Source organism: Hordeum vulgare, chromosome 7H (assembly GCF_904849725.1).
Source record: "Hordeum vulgare subsp. vulgare chromosome 7H, MorexV3_pseudomolecules_assembly, whole genome shotgun sequence".
NCBI classification, from domain to species: Eukaryota; Viridiplantae; Streptophyta; class Magnoliopsida; order Poales; family Poaceae; genus Hordeum; species Hordeum vulgare.
Genome location: NC_058524.1, coordinates 616,896,472 through 616,915,221, shown reverse-complemented (window position 1 = coordinate 616,915,221; position 18,750 = coordinate 616,896,472).

The following is an 18,750-nucleotide window of genomic DNA, read 5'->3' as shown; positions in this document are numbered from 1 at the left end:
GAAGGTTTTCATGCATTACCGGAAAAGTTTCGGGCTCATCGGTAGTGTACCGGGAGTGCCGGGAGGGGTGCCGGGGACCATCGGGAGGGGTGTCACGCCCCAAGGGGTCTCATGGGCTATGGGAAGAGATAAACCAGCCCCTAGTGGGCTGGAATAAGTTCCCACTAAGGCCCATAAGGTTTGAGAAGGAAAAAACAGAAGGTGGAAAGAGTTTCCAAGTGGGAAGGTGGAATCCTACTCCAAGTAGGATTGGAGTAGGACTCCTCCACCTCCAATTTCGGCCAAACCTTTAGGTTTTGAGGCTGCCTCCTCCCCTCCCTCCCACCTATATATACGGAGGTTTTAGGGCTGATTTGAGATGACTTTTCCACGGCAGCCCGACCACATACCTCCACGGTTTTTTCTCTAGATCGCGTTTCTGCGGAGCTCGGGCGGAGCCCTGCTGAGACAAGGTCATCACCAACCTCCGGAGCGCCGTCACGCTGCCGGAGAACTCTTCTACCTCTCCGTCTCTCTTGCTGGATCAAGAAGGCCGAGATCATCGTCGAGTTGTACGTGTGCTGAACGCGGAGGTGCCGTCCGTTCGACACTAGATCGTGGGACTGTTCGCGGGATAGTTCGCGGGGCGGATCGAGGGACGTGAGGACGTTCCACTACATCAACCGTGTTCACTAACGCTTCTACTGTACGGTCTACAAGGGTACGTAGATCACACATCCCCTCTCGTAGATGGACATCACCATGATAGGTCTTCGTGCGCGTAGGAAACTTTTTGTTTCCCATGCGACGTTCCCCAACACTAATGCGTTGGTCCGGTTCTTTATTAAAAGGAGAACCTTAATACCCCGTAGTTTCCTTTTGGACGCCGCTGCCACGGGAGGGATGGACAATAGATGTCATGCAAGTTCTTTTCCCTAAGCACGTATGACGACACACGGAATGCATGCCTACATCACATTGACGAACGGGAGCTAGCCACATATCTCTCCGTGTTATAACTGTTGCATGATGAATATCATCCAAACAAATCACCGACCCATTGCCTACGAGTTTGTCTTGCTCTGCCGCTTGCAACTAATGCTACTTGCTACTATTGTCACTAATATTGTTCCTTGCCACTGCCGTTACTCGCTACTCTGCTGTCACTACTGTTGTTCCTTGCCACTGCCGTTACTCGCTACTTTGTTGTTACTACTTTGCTTGCAGATGCTAATCTTTTAGGTGTGGTTGAATCTGACAAATTCAGCTGCTAATACTCGAGAGTATTCTCCCACCTCCTGTTTGGCGATCAACAAATTTGGGTCGAATACTCTACCCTCGAAAACTGCTGCGAACCCACGCGCTGGTGGGCCGTCAACAACATTCTTCTAGTTTCATTACCGGGGAGTGCTAGTAGCATTCTTCTAGTGCCGTTGCAAGGGAAGGATTGTTGTCACAGAATCAACATTCATCTAGCTATTGACAGAGAGTGCCAGTCAGAGGCTTATCGAGCTGCTGAATGCTTTGCCTGATCACCCTCTTGAGAAGAATTAGATACTTGATATCTTCTATAATGGACTTGCCGATGCTTCCAAAGACCACCTAGATAGTTGTGCCGGTTGTGTTTTTAGGGAAAAAACTGTAGAACAAGCTGAGATTCTAGTGAATAACATCTTGTCCAATGAGAATGCTTGGATTATTCCCGAACCACCTCCTAAGCCAACTTCGAAGAAAAGAGGTACTATATTCCTCAGTCCTGAAGATATGCAAGAAGCCAAGAAATCTATGCGAGAGAAAGGCATTAAATCTGAAGATGTCAAAAATCTACCACCTATCGAAGAGATCCATGGTCTCGATAACCCGATACAGGTAGTAGAAATAAATTCTCTGCGTAGGTTTGATGAGAGTGATATTCCTTTTGATAAACCTGCTAGCTTATGCATCGATGAATTTGATAACTTCGTTGCCAAACAACAAAGTTTCAGTGATTATGTTAGCAGACAATTGGAACATAATGCTCGTATGCTTGGTCATTTAAGTGCTTGTGTGGACAGAAACGGCAATGATCTTAAACTTCTGAGTAAACATGCCTCTATGGTTACTACTCAGGTAGAACAAGTACTTAAAGCTCAGAATGACTTGCTCAATGAGTTGAATGACAATTCCGTCAGAGTCGTTACTAGAGGCGGTAGAATGATCGAGGAACCTCTGTATCCTGAGGGTCATCCGAAGAGAATTAAACAAGATTCTCAAGGAGTTAGCACTGATGCACGTAGTCATCCTAGAAAGAAGAAGAAAGATGATAGGAACCTGCACGCTAGCAACCCTGTTGCTACTACCCTGATGCTGAAACACAATCTGGTGATGAACATGAGCCTAATGATGATATCAATAGTGATGTTCATGTTGATGCTCAACCTAGCAATGAAAAGGATGTGGAGATTGAACCTAGTGTTGATCTTGATAACCCACAACCTAAGACAAAGAGATACGACAAGAATGACTTCACTGCTAGGAAGCATGGTGAAGAAAGGGAACCATGGGTTCAGAACCCATGCCCTTTCCTCCCAAACTATCCAAGAAAAAGGATGATGAAGATCTTGAGCGCTTCGTTGAGATGATTAGACCTGTCTCTCTGCAGATGCGTTTGACAGATATGCTCAAGATGTCTCCGTATGCTAAGTACATGAAAGATAATGTGACTAATAAGAGGAGGATACCCGAGGTTGAGATTTCCACCATGCTTGCCAACTATACCTTCAAGGGTGGAACTCCTAAGAAACTAGGTGATCCCGGTGTGCCCACTATACCTTGCTCCATTAAAGGCAACCACGTTAGAACTGCTTTATGCGACCTTGGAGCCGGTGTTTGTGTTATGCCTCATTCTCTTTATCGTAGACTTGAACTGGATAAGTTGACACCTACTGAAATCTCTCTGCAAATGGCCGACAAATCAACTGCTTTCCCTATCGGCATTTGCGAGGATGTGCCTGTTGTGGTCGCTAACACCACTATCTTAGCAGACTTTGTTATCTTGGATATTCCTGAGGACGATGCCATGGCTGTCATCCTCGGAAGACCCTTTTTAAACACTGCAAGGGCTATTATAGATTGCAACAAAGGCAATGTCACTTTCCATGTCAACGGTAATGAGCATACGGTGCACTTTCCGAAGAAACAATATCGAGTACATTGCATCAATGCTATCGAAAAAACTTCATCGATTCTTATCGGGAGTTTTGAATGCCCTATTCCTCGTGTCAAGATGAAGTATGATTTGCTTGTTGGGGAGATACACATCTCCATTGAGTCTTCTTTTGCGATTCGAGAAAGTTTTGTCGAGGGTATTTGATCAACCCCATTGACGGATTTCTTTCGATGACCATGGGATGGATGAATCGAGGAGTCACAAACCTTTGTTCCAAGCTTTCACCTTCGGTTGCTTAGAAGAAAAATGATAGATTTAGTTTAGTTTTCCCTGTTTTCTGTTTTAGCGTCCGGTAGAAAAGTACCCCGAAAATAAAAGTTCTCCGAACGTCGTGAAAATCAAGTATGATTTTTTCTGGATTTTTTGATAAATACTGGGACAAAGAGTCTGTCTGGAGGCCACTAGGGGCGCAGGCACCCTGATGACCCACAAGTATAGGGGATCAATCGTAGTCCTTTCGATAAGTATGAGTGTTGAACTCAACGAGGAGCAGAAGGCTCTGATAAACGGTTTTCAGCAATGTAATAATTGCAAGCACTGAAAGTAGTGGTAACAAGTGATGGTGTAGCAGGTGAAACGTAGCAGGTGAAAAGTAACAATAGTAGCAACGGTGCAGCAAAGTGGCCCAATCCCTTTTGTAGCAAGGGACAAGCCTGAACAAAGTCTTATAAGAGGAAAACGCTCCCGAGGACACACGGGAATTTCTGTCATGCTAGTTTCATCATGTTCATATGATTCACGTTCGTTACTTTGATAGTTTGATATGTGGGTGGACCGGCGCTTGGGTACTGCCCTTACTTGGACAAGCATCCCACTTATGATTAACCCCTCTCGCAAGCATCCGCAACTACGAAAGAAGAATTAAGAAACGTCTAACCATAGCATTAAACTAGTGGATCCAAATCAGCCCCTTACGAAGCAATGCATAGACTGGGGTTTAAGCTTCTGTCACTCTAGCAACCCATCATCTACTTACTACTCCCCAATGCCTTTCTCAAGGCCCAAATATGGTGAAGTGTTATGTAGTCGACGTTCACATAACACCACTAGAGGAAAAGACAACATACAACATATCAAAATACCGAATGAATACCAAATTCACATGACTACTATTAGCATGACTTATCCCATGTCCTCAGGAACAAAAGTAACTACTCACAAAGCATAATCATAATCATGATCAGAGGTGTAATGAGAAGCATCAAGGATCTGAACATAAACTCTTCCACCAAGTAATCCAACTAGCATCAACTACAAAGAGTAATCAACACTACTAGCAACCTTACAAGTACCAATCGGAGTCGCGAGACGGAGATTGGTTACAAGAGATGAACTAGGATTTGGAGAGGAGATGGCGCTGATGAAGATGTTGATGGAGATGACTCCCCTCCGACGAGAGGAGTGTTGGTGATGACGTTGATGATGATTTCCCCCTCCGGGAGGGAAGTTTCCCCGGCAGGATCGTCCTGCCGGAGCTCTAGATTGGTTCTGCTCAAGTTCCGCCTCGTGGCGGCGGAGAATCCACGAAAAAGCTCCACCCTGATTTTTTTTCTGAACGAAACCCTTCATATAGCAAAAGAGGGGGGCCAGTGGGCCACCAGGGTGCCCACAAGCCCTGTTGTCGCGGCCAGGGGGGTAGGCCGCGACCGCCAGGCTTGTGGGCCCGTGGCAGCTCCCCTCTGGCACTTCTTTCGCCCAATATTTTTTATATATTCCCATAAAACTCCACGTTGATTTTCAGGGCATTTGGAGTTGCTCAGAATAGAGGACTCAGACTTGCTCCTTTTTCAGTCCAGAATTCCAGCTGCCGGTATTCTCCCTCTTCAAATAAACCTTGCAAAATAAGAGAGAAAAGGCATAAGTGTGGTACACAAAGTATAATAACAGTCCATAAAGCGATAAATATCAACATGAAAGCATGATGCAAAATGGACGTATCAACTCCCCCAAGCTTAGACCTTGCTTGTCCTCAAGCGAAAACCAAGATCCGTAAACATGTCCACATGTTTAGGGATGAAGGTGTCAAAAAAAACATAATACGGACATGAGGGCATCATGATCACACATAGAACAACAATACATCATAAAGATTCTTATGGGAAAGTAACAATTCCTTCACAAAGCAAAGTATGAAACAAAAACCTTACCAAGAAGTAGCCAACAACAGTTCATAGTCATTGAAGCAATTGCAATTTATCATATCATCAGAAAGAGTCAAATAAGAGCTTGTAAAGCAAATCCACATACTCAATCATCTCTTTTGTTTTCCACAATTGTTACAACTCACGTGGTGCTCATGGTATCGAAGTTTCAATTGGACACAGAGAAGGATAGGGGGGTTAATAGGCAACTACCAATTTTTAGCTTGTCTTAACAAATTAGGTTAGCAACAAATAGGTTCTCTATATGAACAACTAGGTGAGCAACCTATATGATGCTAATAATAAGAACAACAAGTGCAAGCAAGGAATACACCGCAACGATAGTAAGTACAAAGTAAAGGTAAGAGATAACCGCAAGTGGAACCGGTGGAGACGAGGATGTGTTACCGAAGTTCCTTCCCTTTGATAGGAAGTATGTCTCCGTTGGAGCGGTGTGGAGGCACAATGCTCCCCAAGAAGCCACTAGGGCCACTGTATTCTCCTCACGCCCTGACACAATGCAATGTCGTGATTCCACTATTGGTGCCCTTGAAGGTGGCGACCGGACCTTTACAAACAAGGTTAGGGCTATCTCCACACAAAGCTTGGAGGCTCCCAACAAGACCATGAAGCTTCACCACAATGGAATGTGGATACAAGGCGACCTCAACCGTCTAGGGTGCTCAAACACCCAAGAGTAACAAGATCCGCCAGGGATTAGCGGGGGGAATCAAATATCTCTTGGTGGAAGTGTAGATCAAGGCCTTCTTAAGCAATCCCTAGGAAATCAACAAGTTTGATTGGCTAGGGAGACAGATCAGGCAAGAATGAGCTTTGGAGCAACAATGGAGATTCGGGAGGTTAGAGGTGAGCTTCTCAGGGAAGAAGACACCTTTATATAGTGAGGGGTACAATCCTAGACCGGTACTACCACTGCTAGGAGCGATACTACCGCTCCTAAGAGCGGTACTACCGCCCGACAGCTCACCAACCACGGTAATAAGAAAATACTACCATGCCTACCACTGTGGAGGAAAAAGGATGCCCAAAAAGTCCGACAGAGCGGTGATGTTTGCTGTGTATCCCTTGCAATGGCGCCAGTTGTGTCGACGACACTAGTAATCCTTCAGCTACGGCTACGCCTTAAGGGACTTCCTAGGCAAGTATGCAAAGGATTCCCTCCGTGGCCTTGGAGCCTTGCGTTGGTGTTCCCTCGAAGCGGAAAGGGTGATGTAGCACAGCGATAGTAAGTATTTCCCTCAGTTTGAGAACCAAGGTATTAATCTGGCGGAAGAGTATCTCAAGATCCTGCACAAACACAAAAGCTTGCACCCAACGCTATGAAGGGGTTGTCAATCCCTTATAGATTGTTTGCCAAGTGAGAACTAAAAGCAACAAAGTAACAAAGAAAAGTAAAAGCGGAGATGTAAACGATGGATGTGAATAGACCCGGGGGCCGTAGTGTTTACTAGTGGCTTCTCTCATGAAAGCAAGTAGACGGTGGGTGAACAAATTATTGTCGAGCAATTGATAGAACTGTGTAGAGTCGTGATGATGTCTATGCAATGATTATTTCTATAGGCATCACGTCCGAAACAAGTAGACACTGTGTAGAGTCGTGATGATGTCTATGCAATGATTATTTCTATAGGCATCACGTCCGAAACAATTAGACCGATACTTTTTGCATCTACTACTATTACTCCACACATCGACCGCTATCCAGCATGCATCTAGTGTATTAAGTCCATAAGAACAGAGTAATGCCTTAAGCCAGATGACATGATGTAGAGGGATAATCTCAAACCAATGATAAAAACCCCATCTTTTTACCCTTGATGGCAACTGCTTGATGTGTGTCTTGCTGCCCCTACTGTCACTGGGAAAGGTCACCACATGGCAGAAACCAAAACCAAGCACTTCTCCCATTGCAAGAATCATAGATCTAGTTGGCCAAACAAAACCCAAGACTCGGAGAGACTTACAAGGATATCAAATCATGCATATAAGAAATCAGCAAAGACTCAAATATATATCATAGATAATTTGATCACAAGTCCACAATTCATCGGATCTCGACAAACACACCGCCAAAGAAGATTACATTGGATAGATCTCCATGAAGATCATGGAGAACTTTGTATTGAAGATCCAAGAGAGAGAAGAAGCCATCTAGCTACTAACTACGGACCCGTAGGTCTGAAGTGAACTACTCATGAGTCATTGGAGGGGCGATGATGATGATGAAGAAGCCCTCCAACTCCAAAGTCCCCTCCGGCAGGGTGCCGGGAAGGGTCTCCAGATGATATCTCGCGGAAACGGAAGCTTGCGGCGGTGGAAAAGTATTTTCGAGGCTCCCCTGATTTTTTGCGGAATATTTGGGAATTTGTAGGCCAAAGACCTAGGTCAGGGGGCGTCCAGGGAGGCCACAAGCCTGCCCACCGCCGCCTCCCCCTCGTGGCGGAGTGGGGGCTTGTGGGCTCCGTGGAGCCCACCTGGCTTGGCCCAAAAGCCCCCTGGACTTCTTCCGTTCGGGAAAAAATCATTTCGGGTTTTTTCTTCCGTTTGGACTCCGTTCCAAAATCAGATATGAAAAGAGTCAAAAACACGAAAAAAACAGGAACTGGCACTTGGCACTGAATTAATATGTTAGTCCCAAAAAGATATAAAAAGGTACATAAAACATACAAAGAAGGCAAGATAACAACATGAAACCATCAAAAATTATAGATACGTTTGAGACGTATCAAGCGATAGTAAAAAACTACTACCACGCAGAGAGTGGTACTACCGCCCAGAGAGCGCTAGTAAAAAACTATTACCGCTCCTAGGGCGGTACTACCGCTATGCCAGCGGTACTACTGCTGGCCTTTTGCACATACAAGGAAAACAAAGTTTGAGCTCCAATTTTACCAAGGAAAGGTGGTGCAATAGAAATGTGTACGTGATGATTCCACACAAACCTTTCCGAAGTGTACCCTCTCTTAATATTATGACTTTCCTACGACTCAAATCCACCAAAGAGAAACGTAGAAAGCAACCGTCCTTGAAAGACTCCGAGGGGTATCGAATCGTCTTCTGCCTAGTCATGAATTATCTGAAATGCTCAATGCACAAGATTAGTCCGCACAGGCATTGTCGTCAATCACTAAAACCACTTAGGGAGAAATATGCCCTAACAATCTCCCCCTTTTTGGTGGATTCATGACAATACATGATTTGCACTAAAGGATATAGAAATAGCATATGCAAACCTAAAAACTAAAAACTAGAGACAGGCTCCCCCTGGATGTGTGCATACTTTGGAAAAAAGATATGGACTGCCCAGCACACAACCAAAGAAGAGCACTGCCTCTAGATTTTATAGACGAGGCAATCCTTGCAACAAACTGAATAACCACTAGGCATGGAAGCAAGTCATAACATGTGAGCATGAAGATAAGGGCACATAATACTTAGACTCACAAGCTACTAATAAACTGAATAATAATGAGACAATATAGATAGAGAAGAGATAGCATATGTCTCACACCATATGATAAAGTACGTACGACGTCTCATAGTTCTCACACACAAAGCAAAGACAACCAACAAAGCAACGAAAGTTTAACAAGCAAAGCAATAACGAAAAATGAGGAAACTCGCAAATCCTACACTCTCTCCCCCTTTGGCATCGGAACACCAAGAAAGGTAGAAAGGACACATACGACACAGGTGGTAGCTCGAACTGGAGAGGACTCATCCATCAGACTCCTCAACATACACCTCATCTGTCTCGTCTTCGGTCTCCTCCTCAAACTCCTTGTCAGACGTAGCCCACTGCAGATTGTTCTTTTGCATCCGCGCAGCCTCAAGAGTGATATCTTGCTCAGACCCCCTGGAGATGTGCACGTCAAGCTTCCTCATACTCAGCTTGTCGCGCCGACGGCTCTCCTTCTGAGCAATATGCGTCATATACTGCCCCTTTGCCTGCATGCAGAACAAGGTCTTCAACCGGTCCGTGAGCTTCTTGGCCCACGATGGCTCGGCAGAGGAAGGCACACGTGACTCCGTAACGACCTCATCCTCAGCCGCAGCCTCATCCTCATCAGAATCCCTAGTGGAAGCAGCAGGTGTGGTGGTGGTGTTGGCCCATTTTTTCTTCTGTCGCAGCTTCATAGGCTCACGGCGAATCCACATAGGAGGATGTAACTCAATAGTTGGGAAGGCCTGCGCCCACTTATTCTTGATCAGGTAAAACAGGTAAGGGCCATAGATTGGGACCTTATGGTGGAAGATTGCTCAGTGAAGCTCACTCCAGTTGACGTGAGATACATCAAGTGGTTCAGAAGAGCGATTCCGCCCTTTCAGACACATCATAAGCATATCCACCAGGTATGAACGCACTTGGTCCTTGTTGCCAATGCAAGGAAACAATGTGTTGTGAAATATATGGTGCATGACATCCAAGAATGGGGGCATAAACGTAGGAGACCTCACCAGTTGGGGATTCCTTCACAATATAGTACGGCAACAACTTCTCCTTAGCTAGAGCAGAAGGCATAGCGTGTGGGCGCAAGCCAACTGGGTGCTCAAGCCCCTCATCATGAACGTGCGGAAGGTCCATGAACTCCTTCTAGGTAGCAGACAGTTCCTCCCCATTTGTCATCCAGGTCATAGTGCAGTCGTCAACATGGTGAAAGTGGTCAGTAACAAAGAATTGGGCGACTATCTTAGGATTAAAATCATAATGAAATGTGATGAGCTCTTCAATCTGAAGCTGTTCCACCATGGTCAGAGCTTCCCCAAAGTATGTAGGGTCCTTCTTCAGATGGTTCATATCAATCCATTGGACTGGTACATATATATTCTTCTTTGTATTGATCACATCCTCATAAATAAGAAACTATTGCTTAGACCAGAACATGTCACCTCCAGGGAACTGAACCTTATCGCTGCCATAGGGGTTGACCTTACGGCAAAGCTGAAACTCTGCAAGTGGCATAGCATCCCAATCAACATGATTCTTGTTCTTCTGAGCAGGCTTCTTGAAATTGCGCTTCTGAGCCTGTGATGCTTCGGGAATATCTGAAGAACGAGGTCGCTTTGAACTAGCATCTCGAGATGGATTAGAGCGCCTGGAGCCACCACCTATGACACGCAAACGCAAACACAACACAATGACAAAAGAAGTCAAGGCAAAGATAACCACGCACCAGAAAATCCGAGATAAAAGAGAGCTGGAAGGGTAAGACATGTGTGCTCAGGGAACGGCGGTAGTACCATTGGTCGAGCGGTAGTACCACCCTGAATGCGGTAGTACCGCTACTCAAGCAATAGTAAAAAAATAGTACCATTCTGACAGCGGTAGTATCGCTTCACGGCGGTAGTACCACTCCAGGAGGAGCGGTAGTACCACACGAGCGACTAAGTGCCATATCTGACCATGGAACTCGCACATCCGGTACTACCAGAGACCCAAACTCACATATTGCACCCTACACACAAAAGATCTACCATACAAGAACTCCCCAACCCTCCTAGCATGAAGATATGGTGCCATGATACAAAGAACGAACATACATGCCCCTAACCCTAGATTCAACAAAAACGAGGCAAAAACAAAGGGAACGAGGGGCAGTACCGAGGTCCATGGCACGAGGGAGAGGATCCCACCAAATGGAATCGGAGAAGGGTGACCGGAGAGGGAGATCAGGCGAGTCCCTCGGGCAGCAGCTCTTGAGAAGAGAGAGAGGAAAGAGAGAGATCCACGAGATGAATGGGTATGAGGGAGAAAGAACTACCCCCGCCCTAAAATAACCCTCTGCGGCCTTGGCGGCGCGGTAGTACCGCAGTCATCGCGGTAGTACCGCTTGGCCAGCGGTAGTAAAATTTTACTACCGCTGGTTGAGTGATACGTCTCCAACGTATCTATAATTTTTGATTGTTCCATGCTGTTATATTATCAATCTTGGATGTTCTACAATCTTTTATAGTCATTTTATATCATTTTTTGGTACTAACCTATTGACATAGTGCCCAGTGCCAGTTGTTATTTTCTGCATGTTTTTTACATCGCAGGAAATCAATACCTAACGGAGTCCAAACGCAGCGAAACGTTTTGTGGATTTTTTTGGGCCAAAAGACATCCAGTGGGCCAGGAACGCACCTAGGGGAGCTCTGATGGTAGCACAACCCACCAGGGCGCGCCCGGGGGCCCACACGCGCCCCGGTGGGTTGTGCCCTGATGTCCCACAAGCGTATGGGATCGCATCAGTTTTCGAGGGTAGAGTACTCAACCCAAATTTATTGATTCGACTCAAGGGGAAGCGAAAGAATATTCTCAAGTATTAGCAGTTGAGTTGTCAATTCAACCACACCTGAAAGATTAGTGTCTGCAAGCAAAATATCAGTAGCAAGGTAGTATGATAGCAACGGTCCCAGAAAAAAGCCTTGGTTGACGCGATGTTAGTACCGCTTACCTAGCCTCGACAACGGCGCCAACAAAGTCTTGCAACAAGTAACAGCGGGGTAGCAAGGAACAGTAGTAGTAGCAACAGCAAAGTAACAAGTAACAACAGTAGCAACAGTAGTAGCAAAGTGGCCCAATCCCTCTTGTAGCAAGGGACAAGCCTAGGCAAAGTAACGTAGCGAGGACCAGTAGTGAAGACTCGTAGGTAGTGGATCGGTGATGGATGAGTGTGACAGATGTGATTCATCATGTAACAGCAATAAAATGGAGAGATATGTGGCTAGCTCCCGCTCATCAATCTAATGTAGGCATGTATTCCGTATGTAGTCATACGTGCTTAGGGAAAAGAACTTGCATGACATCTATTGTCCATCCCTCCCGTGGCAGCGGGGTCCTAATGGAAACTACGGGATATTAAGGTTCTCCTTTTAATAAAGAACCGAACCAACGCATTAACACGCGTGAATAAATGAACTCCTCATACTATGGTCATATCCGGGAGTGGTTCCGGCTATTGTCACTCCGGGGTTGCCGGGTCATAACACATAGTAGGTGACTACAACTTGCAAGATAGGATTTGAAACACACATATATTGGCGACAACATAATAGGTTTAGATCTGAAATCATGGCACTCGGGCCCTAGTGACAAGCATTAAGCATAGCCAAGTAGTAGCAACATCAATCTAGAACATAGTGGATACTAGGGATCAATCCCCGTAAAGAACTAACTCGATTACATGATAGATCTCATCCAACTCATCACCGTCCAGCAAGCCTACGATGAGATTACTCACGAACGATGAAGAGCGTCATGGAATTGTCGATGGAGAAAGGTTGATGATGACGATGGCGACGATTTCCCCTCTCCGGAGCCCGAAACGGACTCCAGATGTGCCCTCCAGATGAAGAATAGGATGTGGCGGCGCCTCTGTATCGCAAAACGCGATGAAACCTTCTCTCTGATTTTTTTCCAGGCGAAACGGAAGATATAGGACTGAGATTGGTGGCGGTGGTGCCACGTGGGCCCCACAAGCCTGCATGGCGCGACCTAGGGGGTGGCCGCGCCGTGTGGGCTTGTGGCCCACTGGCACACCCCCTCAGGTGGATCTTTGCGCAGGTATTTTTCTTTTATTCCAGAAGAAATCTCCATAAATTTTCAGGACGTTCCGAGAACTTTCATTTCTGCACAAAAACAACACCATAAAAATTCTGCTGAAAACAGCGTCAGTCCGGGTTAGTTCCATTCAAATCATGCAAATTAGAGTTCAAAACAAAGGCAAAAGAGTTCGGAAAAGTAGATACGACGGAGACGTATCACCCACTGGCAGGCCCCCGCTGGTGGATCTTTGCGCACGTATTTTTCTTTTATTCCAGAAAAAATCTCCGTAAATTTTCAGGACATTCCGAGAACTTTTAATTCTGCACAAAAACAACACCATGGTAATTCTGCTGAAAACAGCGTGAGTCCGGGTTAGTTCCATTTAAATCATGCAAATTAGAGTCCAAAACAAGGGCAAAAGAGTTCGGAAAAGTTGATACGACAGAGACGTATCATGCCCTCCTCGTTGGCCTCCCGCACCACCTCTTTGCTCTATAAATACCCTCAATATTCCAGAAACCCTAAGAGGGGGGACAAAAATCAATTCCAGCCGCCGTAGAGTCCATAAACACCAGATCCAATCTAGACACCATCACGGAGGGATTCATCATGTCCATTGGTGCCTCTCCGATGTTGCGTGAGTAGCTCTTTGTAGACCTACATGTCCGTAGTTAGTATCTAGATGTCTTCCTCTCTCTCTTGATTATCAGTACAATGGTCTCATGGAGATCCATATGATGTAAGTCTTTTTGCGGTGTGTTTGTTGGGATCTAATGAACTTTGAGTTTATGATCAGATCTATGTTTTTATCCATGAAAGTTATTTGAGTCTTCTTTGATCTCTTATATACGTGATTGATTATAGCCTCGTATTTCTTCTCCGATATTTGGGTTTTGTTTGGCCAACTTGATCTATTTATCTTGCAATGGGAAGAGGTGCTTTGTGCTGGGTTCGATCTTACGGTGCTTGATCCGAGTGACAGAAAGGGAAACGACACGTATGTATCGTTGCTATTAAGGATAACAAGATGGGGTCTATTTATACATAAGTAGATATTGTCTACATCATGTCATCGTTCTTATTGCATTACACCGTTTTTCCATAAACTTAATACACTAGATGCATGTTGGATAGCGGTCGATGTGCGGAGTAATAGTAGTAGATCCATGCAGGAGTTGGCCTACTAATCTTGGACGTAATGCCTATATAATGATCATTGCCTGGACATCGTCATGATTATTTGAAGTTCTATCAATTGCCCAACAGTAATTGTTTTCCCATCGTTTGTTATTTTTCTCGAGAGAAGCCACTAGTCAAACCTACGGCCCCCAAGTCTCTTTTCATCATATTTGCCTTTGCGGTCTATTTTCCTTTGCTTTTATTTTCAGATCTATTAAACCAAAAATAAAAAAAACACCTTACTGCAATTTATTTGCTCCACGATCTATTTATCCTATCTACCACTTTTACCTCATGTTATTTGCCTATCTTGAGGCACCGTACCCGAAAGGGCTTGTCAACCCCTTTAACACGTCGGGTTGCGAGTATTTGTTATTTGTGTGCAGGTGCAGTTTACATGGTGTGAGGAGGTTCTCCTACTGATTCGATAACCTTGGTATCATCACTAAGTGAAATACCTACCGTCGCTATACTGCATCATCCCTTCTTCTTTGGGGAAATACCGGCGTAGTTCTAGCAGACATCAAAATGATTTCTGGCGCCGTTGCCGGGGAGGATCTTCAACATCAACCAGGTTCCTAATCACAAATCTCATATCCTTGCAATTTACATTATTTTCCACTTGCCTCTTGTTTTCCTCTCCCCCACTTCACAAAAATTTGTTGTTTTATTCGCCCTCTTTTCCATTTGCCTTTTTTCTTGTTTGCTATGTTTGCTAATGTTGCCATGTGCCTTCTATTTTCTTGCTTATTTTCTTGCTAAAAAACTATTGATATGGATCCTCCTCCACTTGCTAATATTTTCAAGAGATCCAATTATGATGAACCAATTGCTAGTGAGTTGAGTGTACTTGATTATCTCTATGAAGTTTTGCTTGAGATTCGTGACTTTGAAAATTGTGATGAAGTGATTCATGATGTTTCCTCGAATGAAAAGCATGATTGCAATGATATTGTTATAAATTCTATTAATATCAATTGTGCTAATGATATGCAAACCCACAAGCTTGGGGATGCTATATTTGATGATTTTGCCATGACCGCTACTTATTGGAATGATTATGATTGGGGTGATAATGCTCCTTATGATCTTGATAATTTATTTAATACTCTTGATGAATATGATATTGAAAGTGGGTTTGGAAGAGTGTCAACTTTAGGCATTATTGATCCCACTATTTTGTAGAGTGTTCAATCTTATGAAATTTTTGATAGAAATGTGTTTGGAGAGGTCATCACTTTATTTGATGATAATCCCACTATTTTGGAAGAGTGTCAACTCTGCATGCATGTAGATCATGAAGAGGAAATTTTATATGATAGCTATATTTGTTAATTTGAGTATGATATTACATGCAATTATTATGAGAGAGGAAAATATGGTCCTAGAAATTTTCATATTACTAATTTACCTCTCATTATGTTGAGATTGCCAATCCTTTATTCTTCTCCCTTGCATATGCTAGTTTTTGCTTTCTTGATAATTTGTTTGCTTATAAAATGCCTATGCATAGCAAGTATGTTAGACTTAAATGTGATTTTGACATGCCATATGATGCTCTCTCTGTGCTTCAATTCTTGTCTTTCGTGAGAGCATCATTAAAATTATCAATGCCTAGCTAAAAGGTTTTAAAGAAAAACGCTTGTTGGAGACAACCCCATATTTTTATTTTCTGTTTAAAATAAAAATACACAACTATACCTCTGGTTAGATGTGTTTTTTAGTTTAAATTAGTGTTTGTTCTAAGCAAGGCCTTTGGGATGATTTGGCTGAAAGTTGATTTGATCTTGCTGAAAAACAAAAACTTTTGTGCTTACGAAATTATTTTTAGTTTTTAAAATAAGAGTGCTTTTGAGTTTATTATTTTTTAAGAAGATTAATAAACAAATTATTCACATCATCCTAAGTTTTCAGAATTTTTGGAGTTACATAAGTATTCGAAGTAGTCAGATTATTAGAGACTGTTCTGTTTTTGACATATTTTGTTTTCTTTGCGTTGTGTGCTTGTTTTGATGATTCTATGGTTTTCTTTGATGCATTTTTGCCATAGAAATTTGGAATAAAGTATATATAATGCAAAAATATATGAATTGGTTTGCAATAGTACTTATAGTAGTGGTTTGCTTTCTTATACTAACGGATCTCACGAATGTTTTGTTGAGTTTTGTGTGATTGAAGTTTTCAAGTTTTGGGTGATCTTACGATGGATGAAGGAGTAAGGATTAGCAAAAGGCTAAGCTTGGGGATGCCCGAGGCACCCGAACATAATATTCAAGAAGTAGCAAGCAACTAATCTTGGGGATTCCCCCGAGTGGCATCCCCTCTTTCTTCTAACAACCATCGGTATTTTACTTGGAACTATATTTTTATTCGTTACATATTAAGAATTTTGCTTGTCGCGTCTTGTATGATATGAGTCTTTGCTTGTTTTTCTTTGTGCTTTAAGTCTTGAATCCTTGTTGGACACACCTTCTTGAGAGAGCCAAAAATTATGCTATGCTTGCTCCTATGCTTCACTTAAATTTTTAGAGCCATGGATTTTCTCTAGTACTTCACTTATATATTTTTTAGCACGGTGTGCTTTTTTATTTTTGAAGAGATGCTCTCATGCTTCACTTAGATTTATTTGGGAGTTAGTAAATCTTTTAAGTAATTCTCTCTTGCTTCACTTAGATTATTTTGAGAGAAAGAAAAATTATGCTCATGTTCTTCACTTAAATTTGTCTGAGCATATCAAAAGGAACATATGAAAATAGTCCAAAAGTGATAGATATCCAAGGAGGATATAATAAAAACTTTCATGAAGATCATTGGACAAAATAAACTTGATTCTTAGTAATGGTTTTGAGATATGACGATATGATATGTGAGTCATGTTGATGAGTAATTGTGCTTTAGTAAGAATATTGATGTTAAGGTTTGTGATTCCTTATGCAAGCACGAAAATCAATAATTATGCAATGAAATTTATATCCTACTTGTGGTACAGTATTCGGTGTTACTTATGCTTAATGCTTGGGTATGAGATTTTTCGTTTCTTGGTTGGTCGCTTCTCAATCTTTTTGCTAGCCTTCATTTTGCACTAAGTATGATCACTACTTGTGCATCCAAAATATTTAAACGAGTTTTGCCATATGAGTCCACTATACCTACCTATATGCGGTATTTCCATGCCATTCTAAGCAAATTTGCATGTGCCATCTCTAATTTTCAAAATAAATTTTTCTTTTGTGTGCTCTACCGCTCGCGAGGCGGTGACGGGTAGCCAATATTTTCCATGCTAGATGTGTTATTCTCACAATGAGTGTTTATTCACTTGTCATTGCACGAGGGTACGACAAAGGTATTAGGGATGCCCAGTCCCGAAATGAAAAAAAAATGAATTTACTTTTTGTTGTCAAATAATAAATTCCTTGGAAAGTGTTAGTATGGAGGGCACCCGTGAATACGGACAAGCCATGGAAAGTGAAAGTAATGGTGGAAAAAGGGAAAAACTTTATTTTCTGTTTGGGAACTGCATATGATGTATCTAGCATGGAAAGTGTTGGGAGCTCTAAGTCGTTTTCGTTGGTGGGAAAAGTATGCCTCCCAAAATGTTTTTATCTCTCAATTTTCGCTTTGAGCTCTGGCACCTCTACAAATCTCTACTTCCCTCTGCGAAGAGCCTTTCTTTTACTTATGCAATTTTTATTTTGAATTTGAGTCTCCATCTTCTCTCATAAAGCACCAACTAAGGGGCACTATGATCATATTTGAGCATTGGGTGTAGCTAATATTCGAGTGGTATTCATGAATGGATCAATGAATGAGCATAATGGGCTAGGCATAACTTGCTTTAGTGTTGATATTTTGAAAGACATGGTTGCTTGTTGGTATGCTTGAGTATTAAAGTCTTCATGTCAAAACTAGACTATTGCTTTGAACCATATAAAAGTCCAAATGTCCATGCTATAAAGAAAAAAATGTGATGAACATGTTAGGCAACATTCCACATCAAAAATTCTGTTCTTATCATTTACCTACTCGAGGACGAGCAGGAATTCAGCTTGGGGATGTTGATACGTATCCAACGTATCTATAATTTTTTATTGTTCCATGTTGTTATATTAAATTTTTTGGATGTTTTACAATCATTTTATAGTCATTTTATATCATTTTTTGGTACTAACCTATTGACATAGTGTCCAGTGCCAGTTGCTGTTTTGTGCATGTTTTCTTACATTGCAGGAAATCAATACCAAATGGAGTCCAAAAACAGCGAAACGTTTTGTGGATTTTTTCTGGGCCAGAAGACATCTAGTGGGCGAGGAACGCACCTGAGGGGAGCTCCGATGGGAGCACAACCCACCAGGGCGCGGCTGGGGGCCCAAGCGCGCCCCTGTGGGTTTTGCCCTCCTCGTTGGCCTCCTACACCGCCTCTTTTCTCTATAAATACCCCAATATTCCAGAAACCCTAAGAGGGGGACTAAAATCAATTCCAGTCGCCGCAGAGTCCATAAACACTACATCCAACCTAGACACCATCACGGAGGGGTTCATCATGTCCATTGGTGCCTCTCCGATGATGCGTGAGTAGTTCTTTGTAGACCTACGGGTCCATAGTTAGTAGCTAGATAACTTCCTTTCTCTCTCTCTCTTGATTATCAATACAATGGTTTTTTGGAGATCCATATGATGTAAGTCTTTTTGCG